Source organism: Hermetia illucens, chromosome 2, assembly GCF_905115235.1.
Source record: "Hermetia illucens chromosome 2, iHerIll2.2.curated.20191125, whole genome shotgun sequence".
Taxonomy (NCBI): domain Eukaryota; kingdom Metazoa; phylum Arthropoda; class Insecta; order Diptera; family Stratiomyidae; genus Hermetia; species Hermetia illucens.
The window spans coordinates 148,068,261-148,084,495 of NC_051850.1; the positions used below are offsets into that span (position 1 = coordinate 148,068,261).

At 41.0% G+C, this 16,235-nt stretch overlaps 1 protein-coding gene across 2 annotated transcripts in view; it reads right to left on the reverse strand.

The window, feature by feature from the left end:
• The window catches only part of LOC119650168, a 133,033-nt gene that overhangs the window by 48,846 nt on the left and 67,952 nt on the right, over positions 1-16,235 (reverse strand). For both annotated transcript variants that reach the window (XM_038052718.1, XM_038052717.1), the window contains exon 3: positions 263-304. The gene's annotated coding sequence lies outside the window, so the exon portion shown is untranslated. The remainder of the gene's footprint in view (positions 1-262; positions 305-16,235) is intronic.

Here is a 16,235-nt window from a genome sequence, read left to right on the forward strand (position 1 = left end):
TTGAATGTTGCGCAACAACGCTTCTCGATTTAAAATTTAAAATGTTTCAATGACCCGAAAGCCACTCTACGGACATTAGGTACAGTCTCAAATGCTAACTGCTATCTTCAATTGCGGTCTTTTATATCGGCAGTGATCAAGTTTTTAGAAGAGATCATAATGAACCCGTGGCCTATCTAAGCACGAGAAGAATGATGCATGAAATTTGATGAGCCTAGGCAAGTAAGAACACATTCTACTCATAATTCAATTGGATACTTACACTTTGATTGGAAGAATTTAAATTTGTACGTATGAAATTGGCCTGGAAAGGGAAAAGAAAGAAAGAATATGAGGACATTGTCTTGAAAATTGTATATAATATTAGAGTAATATAGGAATAATAAGATAATAGCATTGTATTATTTTGTGTTATTTAAATTCGTCCCTCAAAGATAAAATAATTACTATTCTCAAGCCCAAAACCCCATCAAATGGAATAATTCGAAATAAATGGAACAACACGTGCGACACTCACAAACTGTGAATTGATGTCAAAATCCTAAAGAGACTTAATGAGGTTAACTGTTGCCAATGTTGGAGGTAGAGCCACGCCTTAGAATTGGGAAACTGGAGGTAAGAAGCCACGAAAGTCCATCTAGAAGGTGGGAGGATTTTTTCCATTTCTGCCCCTGGCGTGTTTTTAAACAAACGAAGCTTGCCACCCAGCATCCCTAAAAAGCAGAACCAAGGAAAAATGTCCCCGAATGGCTTAATAGTTAGAACGCTGGGCTTTCGCAGCAAAATTTCACGACTCAAAGTTACTGGTGACAGAGGAATTTGTATCGCGTCTGGATGTCAGATACCTGTCGACTCACCGTTGCGGTCTTCAATAAAGTATTCAAATACACTTCACGACCCAGATCAAAATGAATGATCGCAGCATTTTCTGGGCCCCTCAATTGCTCCAAATAAAGATCACATGCAGAGAGCTTTTAGAAGCAATTTGGAAGACAAAAGTAAACTCCTTAGGATCGGGTTAGATTATCGATCCCTGGAGGCACTTAAATGCTGTAACTGCCTTATTAATCACAGATTTGGCAACGTTTCTGTGCATGGTAGTGTTTCCTTTTTACTTCTTAGTGGAGTATTGAGCATCCACACAGTCTCTTTGTTGTTATTGCTTTTCTCCCCCCCATTTTTTAATTAGACTGTGCTTCAGTTTTATTATCATCACACATAACGCGGTGAAAGTGATAAGCTCATAGCAGGAAGACGAACGCAAGAATGGGAATGGGCCCACATTAAAAGATACTTCGGAGGATCATTGAAAACCTTAACGGTACACTACAGGAATACGGTACCCTGTAGGAGGCAATGTGGTCAGGTTAGCATTGCCCGTGATTGATGCCCTCATTTCACTCAGGTACCCATTCACAACTGAATCGACTGGTATCCGGAATCGTGCCGCCAGTGAGATTTGAACCGCGACCTCGCGCTAGCGTACCACTCAGTCCATCCGGACAAGGAGGAAGCATGCAGATAATTTGGTATTCTCTTGCGAAAAACCAAGAGCTTCTATCATTCTTAAACACAATTTAAAATATATATGTCTTTCCGAGTTCTTGCCTGGAAGTCTCATGGTTGTCTAAGTTCACTTGGATGCCGAGGATAGAACTTGAGAGGCAGTCGCCACATCGGGCTATTTCTCAGGAAAGAACATCCGGATCCCACCAGATTTAGTCGTTAGAATGGTGAAGTTATACAAGAGAAAGGCGCTTTATCTCGGCTGCGATGCCAACGCTCATAATGAGATCTGGGGAAACAGCTACATCAATTGAAGAGGTGGGTATCATCCTGAATTTGTTTTTGGCAATAAGCTAGATAAGCTAGGCTGTTGTCCGGATAGCTGAGTGGTTAGAGCGCAAGGCTGTCGTACGGAAGGTCGCGGTTCAAATCTCACTGGTGGCAGTGGAATTTGTATCGTGATTTGACGTCGGATACCAGTCGACCTGAGTCAAATCAGGGTAATAATCTCGAGCGAGCGCAATGCTGACCACATTGCCTCCTAGTGTACCGTTACGGTCTTGAATGAAGTGCTCTAACACACTTCAAGGCCCTGATCCAACATGGATTGTTGCGCCAACGATTATTATTATTAATAAACTAGAAATATACAATTTATACGCCAATAATCATGACCAGCACCAAGCAAGAGCTGCTAGACATAATTCTGGGAAATACTGTGACGAACTGACTTTTCAAGAACTGGTCGGACGAACGCTCTATATTGAACCACAAATAATCAGATTCGACGTTGAGGCAACTCAGAAGAAGAAAGAAAATGATAAGGAATCCCAACAGAACAGATTGGGACTCCGATGCAAGCCACCAGAGCAACAGTAGAAAATTCTGTGAAGGTGCTGAACAAATTACAGAGGTATCTAGGCTATACATCTGCTTCTCAGAACTCCTTTCCCGGAGTGTGTCCAATCTTACGGCGGAAGAACCCAGTAGCAGACAGAAAGAGAAATAAGAAAAATTGGAAACCAGCAAAAGAGGTTTGCTCGGAAGCAACAGTAAGCTGAGAGATACGAGATGCCTTGATCCGTAAAAGAGCCAGAAATACACTGGCGTATGGCCAAGACATTAGAGTGTAGAAATGCCGACAGGTACAAACTCAATTTTCATGAACACTAATCAAGTTCGTCCACAAGATAGAGTACTGTCACCGCTAATTTGGAGTATGGTAGTTGCTGAACTCTTACGAGAGCAATACTAGAATATAAATCCAGGGTCCCACTGCTGATACTGTATTAATCTGTAAGGATAAATATGAGGATAGCCTACGTACAGAATCCACAATGGATTAAGAATTACTAGTACCTGGTGCAAAAGCGCGTGGCTGCGTATCTATCCGGGATACCAAAATATTATTTATTAAAAAGCACGAGCTTCATCCTCTGAGACCCATTAGAATACATGGCATAGAAATTAAACGAGAATCAGAAGACAAATATTTAGGTATTACGCTAAAGTAAAAATAACTCTGAAAGACACGAAGCGAAAGAAGAATTGACATTTCTTCTACCTACCTCAATACCCTAAAAACGTTCGGCTTGCTGAATACATTGGGTTCCCGGCCACATTCCGTTAAAAGGCAATGAGGCAGCGGATGAGCTTTCAAATTTTTAAATTTTGCCTAGAAGCAACACGTAGCATTTTCCTTCAGCATGACTCTCCCGCAAACAATACCCTAGAAAAACTTTCTTCTCACGGAATTACTACCCTGCACTATCTACTTTCTTACAATGATGGCGGCCTCGCATAATAGGTCCTCCCTCCTGCCATACACTTATAGTGATAATTTCAACTCTCACATCCTTACCTTTATTGGGCGACTCAGAAGTCTCTATTTTCAGTGATTTTAAGTCGAAAGCGCGTCTGATAATTGGATGCGCTTCAACCACGTCTATGCCCCATTGTTCCCGGTTCTGCCCGTTGATACAGACAAGAAGAGCGCGATGATCAATCAGACTGAGAACCTTCATTTTGTTGGTGTCGTATCTTCAGTCAGACTCTAATCACCTCTCTTTCGAAATCCGGGAACCATTTAGCCAAGGGCCATGACATGACAGGACGGACAAATTTCATCAATGTATTCAAGGTGTTTGAGGAAATATGTCATGGTCCGTTGGTGTTCCGGATAAGGTAGCATGGAGAATGTCCCCGATAACAAGAACGCAACCTTGCCAGACTCTACTTTGAACTTCAAATTTTTCCGCTGTGATAATCGCCTTTAGTTCCTCCGGGATGCCTCTCCTGCGTAAGACAATCCAGAGACACTCCCTGTTGACGCTGTCGAAAGCCTTCTCGAAATAGATGAAGAGCAGGTGAAGGACAGATCTGAACTCTGCACACTGCTCGAAAATGATCCGAAGGGTGTGAATGTGGCCAATCCAGAGCGGGAAAAAGTGTGCTCTCTGTCCATTGAGCATTCGATATGTTTTCGAGATAACTTTATCTATTACCTTTACGAAGGCAAGAAACACGCAAATACTGCTGCAATTGTTGCACTCGAGGCGGGTTCCCCTTTTCACAATGTTGACAATTATTTCTGTGGCTACTCACTAGGAAAGATTTCGGATCCCAGCATTTACGGATGAGTGGAAGAAGCAATTTGTCGTCGTGGATGAGGAATATACCGTTATCGCAAGACCATGTGGAAACTTCCGACTACCACCAATTTCTCTCATGATGCGATATATTTGTTTGTGTCTTCACTCATTTGCGGAGTATAGGGCATCGACACAGTCTATTCGTTGTTCTTGTCTTTTCTCTGACATTTTTATTTTCAATGAGATTGTGCTTCAGTTTCACTATGATCACACTTGGTGCTGTACAAGCGATAAGCTTACAACAGTAGTGACAAGAACAGAGACGAACGCAAATCATCCATGGCAATCGGAATTCAAACCTGGCGCAACGAGATCGAGAGATCAACGCTCTTCCCCTTTAACGATCACGCCGTCGATGTGATACGATATACGTTAGCGAAATCGGGGCTGTTTGAGACAGCTTCCGCTCCCTTGACTAGCGCAACAATGAATTATGTCACCGCCCACGCTACGTTTCACCTTCTAGGATTTTCCGTGATATCGGAGCTCAAGGGCATCACGTTCGCTCCCGCTCGCAGCGGCAATAGGAGCCTTCAATTCTCTACGCTCCTCCGGGACGTAGTGGAGGCACAGTGCTCGTTAATATCCTCCTGCCAGCTGTTCAAATTGTATGTGAAGACAATTTCTCCACTGTCGAAAGACAGCCGAGTCCCATAAGGGAACTAGGTTGAGCTTCATGGGTAGAATCTCCCCACTTCTGTGAAAAGAGGCAGACGCAAGCGAAGGCAAGCGATTATCAATTGATGGCTTTGCCCGAAGCTGATGTCAGCACCTCTTTTATTTCGCACATCTATAAGACAGCTCCTAAATCTACTGATAACCATGATGTGGCCCATCTGAGTAGGGGTACGTGGCCTGTCAGTTGACACCCAACTGGCCTTATGTCAGGCTCTGTACTCAACCAATGTGCAGCGAATGGCGAGACAGTCGAAGCTGCAGAAAACCGCGAACCACTCACCATTACCATTATGGTCCCCAAGATCGTTTTCCCCAAATTTCCCATTACGATCCCAATGTAAACTTTGGAAAGCCTCCTGGACTGCATTGAATCCCTCATAGAAACCCTCTCTACGAACCCTCGATACTGTGATCGGGAAGCGTCCACACAATTCAAAATCCAATCAGAAACCGGTAACGAAAGCAAAAGGTCGATGTCGCAAGATCAGTCTGATTTTGAGGGGTGATAGCTGTTTCTGAAGCATAGTTGATTTCGACATGGAGATTGCTAGCGCACAAATCATGTTTTCATCTAATTTTTATTTATAAATCAATCAATCAATCAAAGTTTTCCCAGTCTACATTATGTCACTCATAAAAACGGTGCAACTCTTAAATATGCACGTTCAAAAGCCATTAAATATAAATTTCGCTTTCGATACGGCACTATTTAGCAAAATTTCAATTAACGAAAAAATCGCTCGAAGGTTTAAACACTACCTCATATCGCAATACCTATTTATGCCGCCATGCATATAATTAACATTAAGATACAATATACAGTATACGTTATACTAAGTACAAAAAATTAGAATTTGCATTACATTTATTAATTTCCATTTACTGATGATCACTTTCTTTTCACCAGACTAAAATCTCATTGCAATCACTTTAAATTGAATTAATTTCCATCGTTATTCATCTCAAATGTTCCGCTCCCAGATTGAAATGGAAATTTCGGTCATGGCTTCTATTCAAAGATACAAAAACACAGCCAGATGGATTAGCGCTTATGCATAGAAAAAAGTATAATTAGTTCGCATCGGATCAATGTGAATATCTCCGGAAGATTCATATTTCCACACACAATGCAATAACAGTATCAGAAGTTATTCACAAAGAATAACAACTTCTGGTTCACATCATCCCAACAGAAGCACCATGACATGAGGCCCATTATTAAAATGCTCACTTGAAAGATTCTCACATTATTACAAATTGCTTCTAGCGTCATCGTCTGAATTACACTTGAATATTGTATCTTGTCGCATCCTCCAGCCTTCATTCTCATTATTCCATTTTGCTTTATTTCAGATTCATAAGCAAAATCCACATTTCCGGAAAATTTGCAATTCTCAAAAAGAAAGGTGGTTTCCACCAATCAACGATAATTATTATTTATGAATGGTTGGGATGACCTACCGTAAATCGTTTATCATCACAATATTCAAGATTGCCTGCTATCTTAGAGTCAGATAATCATGGATTAGTGGAGAATGAAGTAAAATTGATGCGATAATAGAAGGTCCACTTCAATTTTAGACTTAATGATGTTGAGATGCAACAGAGTGAAGGTACCCCTGGATGCGACTATCACCAGAGATGGTTACTCATTAAATCCCAATGAATTATTTATATTTTCTCAACTGTGCTTTAATCGATTTTGATTCAACTTGTTTTTAGATAGTTTTATATGATTAGAGTGCAATTAAATATAGTTACACACCTAACCAACTTACTTCATCTATATTTAATCAGATAGTGGTGCTGTAATTGATTTAATTATTGTAAAGATCTGGAGAAAGCGAAAATATTTGAATTATAGAAAAATAAGATGAGGATTTATTGAAAGGCCTCGATGCCCCTTTGGTAGGTATTCATACTCAACAACAGTGGAAAAATTTGGACACTCCTAAGTTTGATGACCTCGCGCGGGAATGATCGTCCGACAGAGCTTCAACTTCTTAGCGTACTTTGGCTTAAAATTTTGGTTTAACTCATGGGTATTCGGAAAACCTTTTGTTTACATGTTTCCTTTTTAAGGTTTTGTGTAAAGCAAAACCTTATTAAAATTGGTTTACTATTTGTCTGTCTGTCTGACCGTTTGTCTGTCCATCACAAGCATTTTCCTCGGAGATTGTAGGAGCGATTGACACTAAATTTGATGGAAAGGTGGGAACTATGAACGCTCACGCATGCAGTGAGTTACATCCTGTTACGTCGAATTCAAGGGGGGTGTAAATTTTTTTTCACCAAATATAGTCTTGTGGGGTATCAAATGAAAGGTCTTGGTTAGTACTTTCCGGAAGTGGTCTTAGTTTTGACATTTGTTGGAAAGGCGGGGAGTTCGGGGGGTCGAAAGCGATAATTTATTTAGCGAGGCCATTCTCATAAAACTGGCCAATGGGAAAATCTGAAAAAAATCAAGAGGCTGCCACTATATGGTGGCTAGGCTCCGAAATACCTTCCATACCAATATCCCTTCAAATAAAGTTGATAATAGTATATTATTATAATTTTCAGTAATTGGCTGCAGAACCCCCTTTAAGTTCATCCTAGCACCACGAAATTTTGCTGCAATGTAGGCTATAATATAGAGCTTGATCCCACCAAGTTTCCCAATATTACTAACAAAGTTATAATAGGTCAAAGTTGTTGCTTCTTTGGAAATTCAAGATTTTAAATTGGCGTATATTACGTGTTACGTACTAATGAGACAAATTTACACTCAAATGTCTTTATAAAGGACATACACAAAACCTTTCGTACCTGAAGCGTTCAACTTCTGGTTTCCCGACTTGTTTAAGGGTAAAAGCGAGAGTGAAGATTGAAGTGAAGAGTTTCTTCCCACAGGACCCAAGAATTTTATATACCCGGACTTATATAGTGTTTGTCTTAAACAGTCTTCACTATCGCTATACTCATTAATTTTTATGGTTTTGTGTAAAAAGCCTTATTAAAATCAATTTACTGTTTGTTTTTTATTCCTCTGCACGTTTCTTAGAAACGGTCACACCTATTAAGATGAAATTTGGTGAACACAAGCAAGCTACGAAATCCTATGCATACAGGAAAAAGCATGATATTGTGTAGACTTTGAGGGGGCTGCCCACACAATCGAAGAGGTTTAAAATTAGTTTGCCCCGTGAATAGTCTGACATATTAAATTCATATATATGCCACCTGCTGACGGCGCGGTGGCTGAGGGGTAAACCATTAGTCTCTCGATCTCGTTGCTCCAGGTTCGTACAACTGACGTATTATATTATAGCCCAGTCTTTTATGGCAATCATAAGTACGGCAGATAATGAAAAATTGTTGCCCAATTAAGACTTTAGAAATTTGAAAATGCCTCACAATTTGAAGCACGAGACAAGCATCAGCAGAAATATTTTTCGGGTTAATATGACGGTGACAACCCTACACGGAAAACCGATGTTACGAAGCCACAACAGGAGCCTCGGACAGGGTGGATTTCAAAACGACGAACCCGGCAACAACAACGGATAAACGCATTTTCCCATGGAACGTGCGCTCCGTGCACAGACCGAATGCTGCTGAGCAGCTAGCCGATACCCTGTCCCAATATAAGGCTGATGTAACAGCTTTACAAGAGATGCGATGGACAGGCACCGGTTTCCTGGAGAAGAGCCGCAACACCATATATTATAGTGGCCATCCAGTAAACCATGTGTTCGCAGTAGGTTTCTTAGTCAGCCAAAAATTGAAACCTGCTGTTATCGGCTTTGAAAATATAAGCGAACGGCTATGCACTCTGCGTTTGCGAGGCAAGTTTAGATATATAAGCCTCATTAATGTTCACGCCCCTACAGAGTAGACTGCATAGTCGGAAAAGGATACCTTCTACGAGGCAGTTGAGCGGACCGTCAAAGCCTGTCCCAAGTATGATATCAAAATCATACTTAGACATTTCAACAGTCAAGTAGAGACGAAGTCCGTATTCAGGCGACACGTTGGCTCCCATAGCTTACATCAAAATACAAATGATATCGGACTGCGGATTACTCAATTAGCAGTGTCACACAAACATACGTGCGCCACTCCAGACGAGACCACTTTCAACCGAATTGACCACGTGCTGATTGAACGCCGCCACCTCTCAGCCTTGATGAATGTCAGAACATATAGGGGGCCAATATAGACTCGGACCATTATCTCGTTGGCATAGTGCACCTACAATCCCCTCTGACAATCAGGTGAGAGTGAACACTGAAGCTATTCACAACACAGCCCTCCGCAACACCTATAAGGACGAAATGGATGACGCAATAACCGCAGACAACAAAGATCCTGGAGATGAAGCATCAACAAATGATCTTCACAATCACCTGAAAAACACAAAGATATTTGACCCCAGCTGCAAAAAAGTCGGAACGGCTGGTTTGACGATGAATGTAAGCTAGCAACGGAACGGAAGAACGCTGCATACCAAGTAATGTTACATTCTCAAAGAACGCGGGCACGCGCAGAAACTTATCACGAACTCAGTGGAGCGGAGAAGCGACTTCACAGACGGAAAAAGGAAGCCTGGGAGAACCAACAGGTCTGTGAACTAGAAAATTACAGGAAGCAATCGCGCCAGGGGTGCAAGTTTTACCAACAAGTAAGCAGGATGAAGCCTTATACACCTCGATGTTCATCCTGCCGATACAAAGACGGAAATCTGATTTCCGACAGACTAGGAATATTGGAGCGATGGGTTGAGTACTTTGATGAGCTACTGAACATCGGCAAGTTGGAGGTCCCGCCAAATGAAGACAATCGACAAGTACTGCTACCACCAAGTATAGGAGAAACAGTCCGTGCAATTCGCCAGGAGCCGATGGAATTACAGCCGAATTAGTTAAATATGGAGGCGACCAATTAAACCAAGCGGTTCATCAACTTGTGCTCAAGGTATGGGACAGCGAATCAATGCCTGACGATTGGCAACGAGGCATTATCTGTCTCATACAGAAAAAGGGAGGTATCACACAGTGCAGCAATTATAGAGGTATCACGTTTCTGAGTACCATTTATAAGATATTCTCTGCTATCGGATACCAGTCGACTCAGCTGTGAATGAATACCTGAGTCAAATCAGGGTAATAATCTCGGCCGAGCGCAATGCTAGGCCAGATAGCCCCATACGCCCAGAACATCATTGGCCCATACCAAAGAGGCTTCACTCCAGTCAAATCAGCAACAAATCAGATTTTCTCTTTGCGGCAAGCGATGGAAAAACTGTTGGAATATGGACACCAGTTGCATCATCTATTCATCGACTTTAATGCCGCCTATGATAGCATAGCCAGGGTAAAACTGTGCACGGCCATGAGAGAATTCAGTATCCCGACGAAATTAATAAGACTGACTAGGTTGACCCTGACCAATGTGCGAGGCCAGATAAAAGCAGCAGGATCACTCTCAAGACCATTCGCCATCAACAACGGTCTACGACAAGAGGATGCCCTATCATGCGTCCTCTTTAACGTGGCCCTCGAGAAAATGATCCGTGATGCTGAGGTAAATGCAAGAGGTACGATATTCTTTGAGTCAACCCAACTACTGACCTATGCTGACGATATCGACATCATGGGAAGTACGACCCGGGACATACAAACTGCCTTCATCCGGATCCAATCGGCGCGAGATCTTGGGCTGCACATCAATGAAGGCAAGACAAAATATATGGTGGCAATGTCAGTACCGAAAACCAACCAACGAACAACATCAAACCGCACCGGTCACGGGAAGAATAAAGATAGGAGAATACAACTTTGAGACCGTTGATAATTTCTCCTATCTAGGGTTGAAAATCACAACCGATAACAGCTACGATGATGAAATCTGCGCCCGATTGTTGGCAGCCAACAGAGCCTATTTCAGCTTACAAAAACTGTTCCACTCGAAACGTTTCACCATAGGGTCAAAGCTCTTACTGTACAAGACAATGATCTTGCCAGTCCTCATGTATTCCTCGGAGACTTGGGTTCTTAGCAAGAAAAATCGCGAACTCTTGGCCGTGTTCGAAAGAAGAATCCTCCGAAGAAATTTTGGCACCCTACCTGAGGATGGACGACTCCGAAGCCTGCATAACGACGAAATTTATGAGCGATACCGTGACCATCTGGTTGTGGATAAAATCCGGCTCAACAGGTTGCGGTGGGTGGGTCAATTAATCCGCAAAGATGAAGATAATCCAGCCCGGAAAGTCTATAAGGGCAACATCTATGGCAGAAAAAGGAAACGAGGCAAACCCTGCATAAGATAGAGCGATGGCTTTGGTCACCGGGATGTCTGGAGTTCCTTATTAAGGCAGGCCTAGACCGGATACCGGTTGTTGCGCCGTTGATGATGATGATGAGTGGGGGGGGGGGGGGGGGGGGGGGGGGGGGGGTAGTTATCTTCAATTTGCCCCAGATACAAGCCATCAAATATCGAATTCAGTGGATGCAACGCAGGACAGTTTTCTCGTATAGCGTCGGTAAATTCGATAAAAACAAAGGCGAAAATTTGCCACCAAACTATTCTGCGATGAGGAAGCTAGGGAACTCTATCGGTGCCGGAGTTTGGATAAGTTCTATTTACAACTAATATTACATAAAATGATTACAAAAGCTGTTCGATCATCAAATTACAAAATTGGTCCTAATGTGTGTCTAATATAATAATAATATCCACAATTTCTGTATTCAAGTAAGTCAAATCCCAATAGATTTGGATTTGAATGTAAATAGGCTATGCCGCATAGTGCAAACTTTAACACCAACAACTTAACAAAAAACGTTGGAAGAAAAATGTAAACATCTCGGAAAGCCTTGCCAAATCCGGACAGCGCCCAAATTTTTCGAATTGGCCAGAACGCAATCATAACACATTAATTGAGTCGATTCATTGCGTCTTCTTGGCAGTGAATGTCTATGGCATATTTTATGAGAAGGGAATTTATCTATAATTCACATATGGAGGAACATCTTTGAATGTATACAAACGTTCCTACAAATTAGCGAATGTAATATATTTTTAGTGTATCATCCCAAGGCTTCATTGGAGAACTTTCTTAGCAAACTTTATACTGAGTCATGTGCTAAACCGCGCATGTCATTGATTTTCCTATATCCTCATTACAAAGAATTTTACTGGCCAAATTCAAATAGAAGTTCGCCGAAAAAATAGTACCACCGTCATAACACAAATGGCCATCAAATTCCATTCGAATATGCTTATTGTAGTTGAATTGATCGTAAGTAGGAAGCCCACAGAAATCGAACAGATGCTGGCCTTCCAAACACCGTCCGCGGATTTTTAATTAGCTTCGGGGTGTGTTTTTTTTCTTGAACTTCTTTTTTGCAACATTCTTAACCTGCAGTGATTACTACACCGCAATCGTTTTGATATAAGGAACACATTGGAATGGGAGCTTATGAGATACACAATACCACGATCCACTGGAATCTGTCTGAAACGTGCAGACACCACAGATTATCCTCATTGGTGTATTGGGACCGGAAGATTGAAAAAGGCTAACAATTAATATGTTTATGGTGTACCGTAACGCGAAATTATTTAAACAAAAACCGAAGAGAGAAAAACGACCAGCACGACCATTTCGACGCAATCAGAATTTTTTCACAGCTTTCATGACCATGAAAATTAAACCATTACAATGTAATCACCTGTAGTTGGATTGTTTGCTTGGGTATGACCGTCATCTTTAGATAGAATGATTACGGTAAGAAAAAAGTATGCAGTTAGCAGTTTTTCTGCGATTTGGTTCCATGAAATCGAAAATGTAATCTATCTGGATTTAGAAAAGAAATGAAGTGATAATCAGATGCAAAAAAGACGAGGAAATGCAGTCGTACTGTAAATTAATCAAAATGATTTTTAATTTAAAGGCAGAATTTATTTATTTAATTGCATATACCGGTATTTCTGGCATTAGCGAACCAGCATGACTTTTTGCTTTTTTTGGATTTCCGGATGGTGCGCTTTGTCGAATATACGAACATGGTTCTGCGCAAGGTAAGCTACCTGTCTAATAGATACTGCATCTTTCATGTACCTAATATGCTACGAAGTCGATTTTTTCTGTAGCTCCTTTACTTTGTTCGTTATTCTCGGGAATTGTCATCTGAACGTTTCCTTCATTCCAAGAATAAAACTGTTTACTCTAATTAGAATGTTGAGAAAGTATTTTTTCTCTCCTTTCGGTTTTGTGTAGACCACTACTAATCCTAAGTCATCAAGTGAGACTGCTGCCATAAATACTTTAATAAGTTGACATAAAGTAAAACTGGAGATAATGGTAGAAGGCCTTAAAAGAGCCATCATTGACGCGCCTGAGACAAGCTGTCCGGTTAAGCCAGTTAAGGGACGTATCCTGCCTAACCAAAATGGGAAGACATTTTTCAAACAAGCGAAGTAAACCGCAAAATGGTCGAGGTACACAAATGCACTGACGACGTATAGCAACGCAATCCAAGCAACTGAACTAACTACAGAAGCATCCAGGATATCCAAGGTTATATAGTTGCTATTCAACCCTTGGTGGTGCATACATACCACGTCAACCGCACTCACGCACCATCGAACACGGTCAATCGGAATGCACTTCAAATCCTTCATCTTGGGAGGATTTCACTATATGGTGCAGCCAAAGCCATGCAATTGTTGACCCCCTCCTTAATATGTGACGACTTCTGATCACACTTTGTCCACGGGTAACTGGCCTGCGCACTGACTAAGCTCTTTGCTCGAAATAGTATCAGACCAGCGTACTCCGATAATATGACGCAGACAAGTGCTGACGAAGGCTTAGAGCCTTTGAATAACAGTGGTGGTCACTTTCCATGTGCTTCTCCCAAACAGCTATACCGAAAGAACATTAGCCTAGAATAGTTTCACCTTGATTTTGTTGTTGAGATGATTGCATTTCCAAAATTTAGACGAAACAGGGAAGGCGGAACCATCGCTGTTAATATGTCGAGCGAGATTCAGTTCGATGCCACCGTTGGTCGGCAGCAACCGCGCTTCCTAGATATATAAATTGAACAACGACGTCGATGGTCTGCCTATTGTTGCAGATTGGGAGAGTGCAACACCAAAATGAGTGACCTTCTTAGGAATCTCAACGATCATCTCCTTCTTCTACTATCTGCGAAAGGTCTCGGGTTCGCAGATTTCCCGCACAAGCGGAAGTAGCAAACCTACAGAAACCGCAGGTACAATTCTGTGGGGAGACCCTCAGCCCCAGCGGTTTTACTCCGTTTGATGATTTCTCTCCTGTCTGAAAGAGCAGTCTGTAAGTCACGGGGACTGATAATTCCATCCACAAGAGGAGGAACTTCACTGGATGCCATACGATTTAAAACCGTATTAAAATGTTCTTTCCACCTCTTCAGCTGCTCGTCATCGTGAATGAGGAGTTGACCGGACCACTAGGACTGCTAGACGATTCAGGTATGAAAGGTTTTGTGTATTTCCTTTATGAAGAAATTTAAGTGTGCATTTGTCTCATTAGTACGTAACACGTAATATGTGTAAATATGTGAAAATATGAAAATATCCACTTTCAAGTCATATTGACATCCAAAGGCTTGAAATCGCAAAGAAACGACAGCTTTGAACTATTATAACTTTGTTAGTAATAGTGCGATTTTCAACAAATTTGTTGGGATCATGCTGGGATCAGCCAACTTTGCTGCAAAATTTCGTGATTCTAGGATGAACTTAAAGGGGTTTCCAGCCAATTACAAAAAATTATAGTAATATACTATTATTAACTTTATTTGAAAAGATATCGGTATGGAAGGTATTTCGGAGTCCAGGCACCATATAGTGGCAGCCTCCTGATCTTTTTCAGATTTTTCGGTTAAGTAGTTTCTGAGAATGGCCCCCTTAAAGAAATGATCACTTTCAACCCTCCGCACCGTTCACATTTCCCACCTTTCCACCAAATTTGGTGTCAATCGCTATAACCGTCTCCGAGAAAAATGCGTGTGACGGACAGACAGACAGACAGTAAACCGATTTTAATAAGGTTTTGTTTTACACAAACCTTAAAAATGAGAAAAATAATCTCTAGTTCCAGGGAGGATATTGTAAATGCAATCAAAGTCGAAATTCAGAAACTTCAAATAGATAATTTAGATAATTTCAGTGTTTTATGGAAGGCGGACCTACAGACCCAAGAAATGCATTGAAATCAACGGAAATTATGTCGAAAAAAGAAACAAAAACTGATAAGGATTAATTAAGTTGAAAAAAATTTCCATTCGTTCATTTTTAAGGTTTTGTGTAAAACGGTAGAACCATTTGTTACGAAATTTAGTGAGAAGATGTGGTCTGCCAATCACTTTATATGCAGCAAAGCGCCTTTTTGTGTTGACTTTGAGGGGAGCTCTCCATATATGCGAAAAGGGGGTATCATTTTTTTTCACAGAATATGGTCATGAGGGTTTTAAATGAAAGAGCTCGATTAGTACTTTTCGAAACTGATCCGAAATTGATTTCCAATATTGGGTGAAACATAGGGGAGTAAGGGTTCAAAATGTGTGCCCTAAAATGTAAAACAGGTCTTGTTCTAAGAACCTATCCTTTCGAAATATCTGGGAAAATTCACAATGGTGCATCAATACGAAACCTAGGTCCCAAAATACATCCCATTCCGATACTTGCTCAAATAAAGTTAATAATAGTATATTATCATATTTTATAAATTTACCCGATGTTCATCCTAGAAGTACAAAATTACCAGTATAGGCAATAATATAGGACATAATTCTGAAAAGTTTGAACGCAATCTAACAATTATTAACAAAATTATACAAGGTCAAATTTTTGCATTTCGGGTAAATTTTATTGTCCCCTAAGACGTGCATGACGTCACCATCATATGTGAACTTATATGAATGACGGGGTCCATGGGAGCATTTCAGTTTTTCTTTTTTTGCTTTTTTTTAGTTATTTATATTTCAAAAAGAATTACTTCAGACAGACATATGTATGTATGTGTAGGATAGACATGTACATTTGGCCATTTAGATGGTAACAACGGAAAAAAGAAAATTTTTGAACTCCCTTTATTCAAGGTAGGCCGATTTAAGACTGATGACCCAGCACTTAATTTTTATACAGCCTTTGCTTCGTTCAGTAGCAAGGTCGAAACTCGTCCCCACCGTAAGCCTGGTCCCAGCAGTTTACAAGCCGTTTTTCGGAGAGTAAATCCATCACTACCCTGGATAACCTTTGGGTTACTTCCATTTTTTTTACCGCCTCATCTCATACGGGATTGAAATAATTTATAACCTTGATGCAGTTTATCATCTTTGTCTATTCCGCGAGGTGGAATTCTTG